Source organism: Myotis brandtii, unplaced genomic scaffold, assembly GCF_000412655.1.
Source record: "Myotis brandtii unplaced genomic scaffold, ASM41265v1 scaffold657, whole genome shotgun sequence".
NCBI classification, from domain to species: Eukaryota; Metazoa; Chordata; class Mammalia; order Chiroptera; family Vespertilionidae; genus Myotis; species Myotis brandtii.
The window spans coordinates 608,042-617,386 of record NW_005370552.1 but is presented as its reverse complement, the minus strand read 5'-3'; the positions used below and the strand labels follow the sequence as shown (position 1 = coordinate 617,386).

Sequence of the window (9,345 nt, the reverse complement as noted above, 5' to 3'; positions counted from 1 at the left end):
ACCATAAAATTATTTTCGTTGCTACTTCATAACTATAATTTTGCTACTGTTATGAATCATAATGTAAATATCTGATATGCAAGATGTATTTTCATTGTTACAAATTGAACATAATTAAAGCATAGTGATTAATCACAAAAACAATATGTAATTATATATATGTTTTCCGATGGTCTTAGGCGACCCCTGTGAAAGGGTCATTCGACCCCCAAAGGGGACGCGACCCACAGGTTGAGAACCGCTGGTCTAGGAGGTCCGTCTGCCACCAGAACTACGATTCCCAGCATTCCTGGTACTCCCTGTGCTCTGGGCTTACACTTAGGTCCTGGGGCTGCCACCAGAACTACTATTCCCAGAATTCCTGATGCTCCCCACGCTCTTGGTTTTTCCTTCCTGCTCTGTCTCTGTCCCATGGCCTCCCACTCTGCCAAGTCCTCCAAGCCGCCAGCTCTCCCGCTCTGCTCTCTGCCCGGTGCCTGTGTATGCAAATTAACTCACCATCTTTGTCAGGTTAATTTGCATACTCACTCCTGATTGGCTGGTGAGCGTAGTGGAGGGACGGTCAATTTACATGTTTCTCTTTTATTATATAGGATATAGATATGCATAGCCCATGGACACAGACAATAGTGTGGTGAAAGCCTGGGGAGGGTGGATGCAGGGTGGCAGGGGTCAAGGGGGAAAAAACAAAAACAAAGGGGACATCTGTAGTACTTTCAATAATAAAGATCAATTAAAAAAATAGAAAAACAATTGAAGCAAGAGACCCCATCTTTCCCTATTCATTATCCTTTTCTAACTATTAAAATCCTAGGGGGGGGATGTGCACGCATGCAGGGGTGTGTGCGGATATATGTCAGTGTGTGTGTGTGTGTGTGTGTGTGAGAGAGAGAGAGAGAGAGAGAGAAAGAGAGAGAGAGAGAGAGGAGAGGGGATTGGGGGGAAACAGAGGCTAAAATTGTAAGGGGGGGTACAGACACAAACAGAAAACCACTAAAATCTGGCTGGACAGATTGGTCACCTCCCCTACAACAATGATGGATGAATTGACCCACAAAAGCAGTGTGGAACCAGTCCACACTCTGTCAACAACATTGTAATATTAGGCTACTGCCTGCTAAGGCAAGGTGGGCGCTTATGATTCTAATTGTACCAGGAATGGTGGCAGAGGAAATGTCACAAAGAGATAAAAGGGGAGAAAGGAAGCCATCAGCATGTGACACATAGCACTGACAATTTGAACCATGATTTGTAGTTTTAAAAACACTTTTGCAAATAATATTCACTATATTGGCATCTCCATGAGGGTGAGACCATGACATTTACTATGTATCTCATGCCTGCCATAGCCTGGGCCTAGCACATAGGCATAGCACTTGCATATGGTAAAAATGTATAAATGGAATCTTTCATCCAGTGGAGATTCAGAAGGGAGCTAATTATCTAAGGTTACTCAGCCATTAAGCAAATGACCTGTGATTTGGTTGTTCTCTAAATCCTGTTCTTTTTTCTATGCCACCATCCACAGTGTAGTAGAGAATAAATAAATTGCCACAAATTCTTTGCAGTTTCTCCTCTCAAGAAACTGAGTCTTTTTATTCAACCATCACCCATTGAATTGCAAGTTTGATCAGTTGACTTGCTTTTGCCAATGTGGTATTGGCAAATATGATGTAAACAGAGGCTTGAAAAATACTGATGTAAACAGAGGCTTGAAAAATACTTGCAAATTGAGGCTTGCTCTTCCTTACAGCTGGCAGTACTTCCATTACCATGTGAAGAAGCCCAGGATAACCTACTGGAGAATGAGGGACTATGTAGACAGAGAGGCTCCAGCAATCCCAACAGTCGCAGCCATTCCCACTGAGGCTCCAGACATTTGAGTGAGTCCATTCTAGACCATCCAGTCCCATTGAGTCATCTCAAAGCAGAAGCCACAAAATATTTAGCAAGTAATGATTGTTGGTTCAAGCCACTAACTCTGAGGTTGATTTGTTATACACCAAAAACTGCTACAAATAGCATTATTCCATCATCAGTGCTTTTGTTGTTTCATGGTTATTATTATTTTATGCTGAACTGCCCTTCTTTTTCACACTTACAACATGAATTCCTCAGGCAAACACATACCCTTATACTAGAGCACACACACAAATAGGCAAAGATACTTATGCACCTTTAGACTTAAACTCAGGGAAAAGAAAGGGCACCAACTTTTAAAAAACTTTTTAAGCACATAAATTTGGCTTGAAGAGAAGCTAGGTTCTCAAGGAAGACTTTAAAACATTACTCTGGTTGTAATTTGCAGCCAACTCAGGGTTGCCCTTTACATCACTGTTGACTGGTCTTTGTGGGGAAGTCTGTGGTGGATTAGCAAAGAAAGGAGATGGAAAAACAATAAGGAGTAAAGGATTCTCACCTGGGAGTCTGGCCATTATCAAACCCCTGGCTTGCACATAGGACCACAGTCCCACAGCCTCTGCCAACAAACTGCTATCAACAAGTCAACTTGAGGCATTTCATCCAGGCTAGCAGGCACAAAGGACACCACCCACCACCTGAGTAAGCCAACAATATATGTGCATGGGGATGTGAGCTGACTGGCCAACTGTGGATAATTATTCACAATTCAAGGTTATAGCAAAGAAAATACATCTCTTTCCAGAGTCTGGCGTCTCTTGGATTGGCACCATCAGGTTCTTCCTGGTTTTCCAAGGGAGAGTTAACAGCTGCCAACTGGCAGGAGCCTGAGCCCACAGCTGCTGTTCTGCCACCTTCCCATGGTCTGTCACTTGGGCCATTTCTAAGCTCTGGTTGCAGTCACAGAACATCTGCATTTAACCAACCAGGAGGGGCCTGCTAAGTTACCCAGTGATATAATAGTGGTGAAAAAACTGCTGGGATGAATATAACAAAAACACAACCAAAAGTGTTGAAGTCTTGAAGAACAGCTGAACTACACAGAAATAACAGAGCCAGCCTGGCCAGTGTGGGTCAGTGGCTGAGCATTGATCCATGAACCAAGAAATCATGGTTAGACTCCAGTACAGGGCACATGCCCGGGTTGCAGGCTCAATCCATAGTAGGGGGTGTGCAGGAGGTGGCCAATCAATGATTCTCATCATTGATGTTTTGATCTTTCTATCCCTCTTTGTCTTTCCAGTCCTCTTTCTAAAATCAATAAAAAAACATTTAAAAAAAGAAATAATAAATCTATATAACAGACCATACTCAAGGACCTGAGAGCCCAAGAACCATGTGTAGCACATAATAGGTGCTCAATAAATACTTATTGAATGGATGAATAAAATCAGCCCAGCCACAGAAAAACAGTGTTTCATGTCTGTTCTCAGGTCTTACTGAAAATGCATTTGGCCTGCCTTGCTGAAAACCTGGCTTTCCTTCTGAGGCCAATTCTGACCCTAGAAAGAGAGGCACTCCAGGCTACATCTTAACTGTCAGGGTTTGTGCTATCAGCTTTTTTTCCCCTAGTGACTTTAGTGCAGATTAGATCAAATACATTAGTGTTCTCCATATTAACTACATTGTTTGATAGAAATAACTTTATATGCTAAGGCAGGGGGTAACTTACACAATTCTCTGTCTCAAAATGAAGATTTACCAATGTGTTCATTTATTTATACTTCATCTCCCTGCACAAAAGATTTAAGACAGCAATGGAAAAATATAAATGCAGTATTCTGTTTTCAAGCTGACAAGCATGGATAAGGAAGCTTTTAAAAAATGTTTTCCTGGTATCCTTTTTTGATCTATACTTGGTTCTGTATAACGTCCATGTGCAATAGATTGCAATAATAGGAAGGTTATGGGTCCTGCAGGGGGATGTGAACTTTGAGGAAAATCATAGCTGAACCTCTGGCCAAACGAGGTCATCAGATGGGAATTCCAATTCCAGAGAATGTATGTATTCTGCCTATACAATACAATTTGGGGAAATGAAAGATTGTGCCATTACAAATTCAATAGAGTTCAGAGGAGGGGGCTAGAAATGAGGGAAGAGGGAGTAATGCTTGCCAATTTATCAAGGTTAAGTCCCTGTATCTCTCTCTTAATGCAATCAAGAGTAATCATAGGCAGCTTCTAAGAAAATTTTGTGCTTCCCAATATTCTCTGTTCAATAATTGTACATTTGTAAGTTATTGACAACTCCACTGGTAGAAGGGTAGGCAGGGCAGATGACCTCTAGGCAGGCCTGGTGATAAAAATTGGCTAAAAGTGGTTTGCCTAAATAGAAAGAATAACCTAGACTTATAATGATGACAGAAGGGAAGAAGGGGCAGAAGACATGTGCAGCACTCAGACTGACAGTAGTGGCAACACAGTTAGGGGTGGGCTCAGAACTCCAGACACAAATTGCCCCCTAAGTGCATCTTGGGGTTGAGTTTTATATAGCCAGAGAAAAATGGCGGGAGCTGGGCTAAGGATAAGAAGAGAGAACCCTATGAGACAGCAACTGGTACTGAAAAGAAAGATGCTGGAAAAATCTTCATCCACTTTCAAAGTTTACCTAGAGTCAGCCCAACCTGGTCACCACCTTTGGTGTTTACTTCTGTCTGAGTAAGAAGCTCAGCACTCTCCTCAGTCACCTGCCAGTCTCTAAAGAGCACAATCATGTCTTCTGCAGCAGCCTTGAACTGGAGTGTCCTCCTCTGGTTCTTGCCCAGTTGAGAAAGGCACTGTCTGGCTTGTCACTGTTGCCTGAAGAGAAGTTATTAGCAAATTTCCAAGGCAACTTCTGGCGTCAGGTGAGGCTGAGCTTCTTGTTATTACTTTAAGCTACCAGCCCTGCTTGCTGGTAGCCTAAGACTTTAATGGAAGCTTTCCCATATTCCCTGGAATTCATGAGGTTGTCTTAGGGTATTTTTTATAGCACTATCCCTATCCACCCCCAATTCCCATTTTAAAACCAGTGTCCCAGTTGGGCCTCCCACTCAATTCCAGTTACTAGGTAATGTGAAACATCTAGTTCTCAGTTCATATGTGGGACAGATATAATTAATACAACTGAAGTCTACTGAATGGTCATTGACAGATCATCTCCCACTCATGTTACCCCTGGTGACCCATTTGAGTTACTCCACCACTGTCACACATGATCCCTATCTCCACAGCCCTAGTTGCATGAGCTCTTAGTCTTCAGGTGTCTGATACATAACATCAAAATGCTTTAAACACATAGTGACAACAGCAGCTAGAGTTTCCACTAGGGGAAGATTCCTCAACAGGGACATTTTTATGAATATCAGCTATTACATTGTGATGTAATAAGATGATGCTATTATGTGATATAGGTGAGTTTCTTGTGAATTTCTCCCCCACACTATTTGACTCCAGAACATCATGGTTTGTTTTGTTTCATTTAGCTTTTTTCCTCACCTCTTTGCTATTATCAGTCTTCAGCTCTATTTGTCCATGTCATTGTACCTGTTTCTAGCAGCACTGGCCATCTCATCTCCTAATTTGTTGTTTCTAATAAAACATCTTGGAAGAGGTAGATAGGTTCCAAATGATGACAATTTATAAATGGCACAGCGCGTGGAATATTATAGGTACTCAAAATGTTTTAAAATATTTTGAAGTAAATAAAAGAAACTTTCTTGCCATAATACATAGAAAGTCTGGATAAAATATAGCATTACCTCTCCCAAATTTTTTAACATTTATCATTATTGTTGAAAGTATTACAGATTTCCCCTTTTCCCACCCACTGACCCCTTTCACCTTCCCCCTCCTCCTAGGCCTTCCCTGCACTATTGTCTGTGGCCATGGCTTTTACATATATGTTCTTTGATTAATCTATTCCTACCCTCTCTTCTCTCTGAGATTTGTTAGTCTGTTCCAAGCTGTCTGCAAGTGGCCTCAGGCCAACGAAAAGGGAGATCCTTGTAGATGTGACGTTTGAGTTAATGGTATCTGTGGATATAGAAAACGCAAGATGAGAAATTAACATAAAAACTGTTCCAAGGCATGGGAGAGACCCTAGAGCCTTGGCACAAGTAAGTGTGAAATCACTCTGAAGCTATCTGGACCCCTAAAGAGGGAAACAAAAGCCAGAGATAGACTTACAGTTAAAATAATGACAAGTTACACAAGGAAGTGAACTACCATAAGGAATAGCTGACAGATGCAACAAAGAGGAAGAATGTAGTCTCGCCACTGGAAATAATAGAAAAATCTGAAGAAGAATATAAAATAAAGATCTGAAAATGATTAAAGAGATAAAAGAATACATAGACATCACAATGAAATTAAAGGATAATATGAATAAAGTGCAACTTCATTTGAAATACTAATAATAACTTACAGTAATAATAACTTTTACAGACAGTGATGAAAATTTATAGTAAATTTAATAATATAACATCAAAACTTAAGTAAGAGGTAAGTTTTGTAAAAATGGGCAGCAGGAAGAGACTAGGTGAGAAAAAGGGAAAGGAACAAGGAAACATTTAAAAGCAGGAGTATGGAAGCCTTGCCACTGCACTAGAAGCTACCAGAATATGAGACCAGGGACCACTTTATATTTAAACTTGCATGTCCAATATCTATTCAGCCAGTCCTTGGCATACAAGACCTGAACAACTGCTTGTTGAATGAATACAGGGGAAAAAGAATCAGCTACAGATAAAAGGATTAATGAATTATACAGATAAGTCTTCCAGGAAGCATTCTGAACTAGAGTTTTTCTTTTCTTTGTTAAAGCCTGAGATATATACTCAAACTCATTCCATCTTAGCAACAGTGGACATTCATGGGCCAAGGCCATTTATAGAAATCCAGAGGCAACAGACATTTTTATAGAAATCATTTTGTAGCTGGCCCCACCTCAGTTCATTACTTTGTAGACTATGGCTGTACTGAGAGCCATACTCCATCCCTGCATGGATTTAAGCAAGAGTGCATGGGGACAGAAAGAGCTAAGGCAATAGAAACACAGCTGGGAAAGTCACACAGAACAAAGCAGAAGGTCTCTGGCCTGAACATTGCACAGTTGCTAACAGAGGGCTGGAAAACTCCCTGCTCTCAATGGCTTGACTTGTCAGTAGGGATGAAACTGGTGCCATGTGAATGTTAAATAAAATCAAAGCACAATGAAGAAATAGTTGACAAAAGATAAATGGGACCTGTTCCAGCACCAGCCCAATAATGCATCCATAGTTTCTTTATAGCTCTAATGAGAGGGAACTGGTAATAATAATAATTAAAAAATACAAAATCCAACCCTGTCATGGTGGCTTTAAGTCATGTTTGTGTTTATGCTCAATTTAACTATTTCCTAAACTATATATTTTCCACTCCAAATTTAGTCTTCATTGTTCTCAGTTTATACTTTAAGTTGTTAAAAAATGCACTGAATTTTTCCAGCCCTCTACACTCAATAATGTTCCCATTGCTCTTAGACTACTCAAGATGCTAAGCCTTGGAAGTAGTTCCCACAAGTGGAAGCAGCAATATCCTGTTGCTATAGGCAACACAAAACACACTTTATGAGAGGTTAACACTCCAGGATATCAGAATCAGATGGTTATGTTTCTGTGCTTGTTGCACCCACTCTGGGAAATGAAGCATGTCGATGGCTTTCTGATTTTTAGTTTTTCCTTTCATAAAGTTAGGATGAATGGAAGGGGTTGGTTGGAGGTATGGGTTTGAGCATTAAGCCTACTGTAATTTGAAGCTGGGATTTGCCAGTTACTAGTTAAGTGACCTCACTGAGTTACTTCTCTGAACTCATCTGAAAAATAGGGCTAGAGGTATTATCAGTTGATAATAGTAGAAACAGTGAAATTCTATGGTGCTGACCTCATGGGGCAGCTGGGCAGTAAAGACAAGATGTTATATGGAATTATAACTCTGAGTTACTCAAAGCACCATGAAGACAACTGAAAATAGCCTGATTTTCCTGGTGCTCAGCCATAGATAAAGCTCCTAAGATAACTGCACTATGAAGCAGGGTTTTGGGATTGGAAGAAGCAGAAGTCCACAGCAGAATTACAGAATTTACAGCACATGCTCCCCTCCTACTCCTTGCCACATCCCAACAAAACAAAAACAAAATCTAACCCAGATCCCAATGCATAGATTCTCATATGTAGAAGAGTGATATATATACTTTTGGAGAATACACATGCTCAAATGGGTACCAAAGTGTTAGAAGTTATCACTAGGGCATGTTAATAAGCACTTGTAAGTATGACCATGTGATAGATTGACGATGGTAAAAAATTCTTAGCTTCTTATCCAGCAAGAGGAAACATCAATGCCCAACTTATTGCATGTGGACTCACCTTAGTAACTTAGTTGACATTAGCATGAAGAATAAATAATGTTCTGGGGCTTCCAAGACTGTCACAAAAAGCCTTGCAGCTTCTGCCATGTCTGAGGATGCTTACTGTGGAGAAGTCAGTTACCAGGTAAGGAGCCTAACTGCCTGGATGATATCATACTGGAAAGCACACATGAAGTGACCACACAGAGATGCCTTGAGACTACTAGTATATGGAGGAAAAAAGAGAAATGCTCAGCCAGCCCCTAAGCCTTCCAGTCATTCCCAGCTGAAGACCCCGGCATCTTGAGGTGAAGAATCAGGTTGTCTCTGCCTAAATTGCAGATTCAAAAGCAAAATACATGTTGTTTCTTAAGCCACTAAGTTTTGGCATGGTTTGTTACATAGCAATACATAACTGGTAGAAAATGCATTCCTTTACTGTCCAAATTTTTACAACCAGCATGTGTTTCTTTTTTAGTTTGAAAATAAAAGGGAAAAATAAAAGAGAAAGTTAAAGGAGAAGAAAGGCTTTTGAAAAAGAGAGAGGAAATCTCCTGTACTCTTTTTATATCAAAAGCCTCTCCCTTTACGCTATACTTAACTTGGATTGTCAGAGGCTATTCAGCTCCTTCTTCTAAAAAAATACACCCCACCATTTGATACCTCCTGTCATCTCCTCGAAAATAAATCCTGTTCCAAACAACTGCAAGCACAGGGAAAAGCCCTTCAGATATTCAGAAACAAGAGCTCACTCTCCTTCGGGGTTGATAAATAATTTTGCACATATCCCCACACTCTTCAGTTTGCCATACCATCATCACAAACTGACTTGACTCAAACAAAGAGGAACAATTACTGCCCTAACCGGTTTGGCTCAACGGATAGAGCATCGGTCCTCAGACTGAAGAAGGGTCCCAGGTTCGATTCCAGTCAAAGGCATGTACCTTGGTTGCGGGCTCAATCCCCAGTGGGGGGTGTGCAGGAGGCAGCTGGTCGATGTTTCTCTCTCATCGATGTTTCTAACTCTCTATCCCTCTTCCTTCCTCTCTGTAAATATA

At 40.8% G+C, this 9,345-nt stretch overlaps 1 long non-coding RNA gene across 10 annotated transcripts in view; it reads right to left on the bottom strand.

Moving 5' to 3' along the window:
- Positions 1-9,345, bottom strand: part of LOC106723843 — a 109,848-nt gene that overhangs the window by 44,989 nt on the left and 55,514 nt on the right. For 8 of the 10 annotated variants that reach the window (XR_001359573.1, XR_001359566.1, XR_001359577.1 and 5 more), the window contains one exon: positions 1,731-1,798. The exons of the other annotated variants lie outside the window; for them this stretch is intronic. This is a non-coding gene — a long non-coding RNA (uncharacterized LOC106723843). Of the gene's footprint in view, positions 1-1,730; positions 1,799-9,345 lie in introns of those variants that run through there. 10 annotated transcript variants of the gene reach the window in all.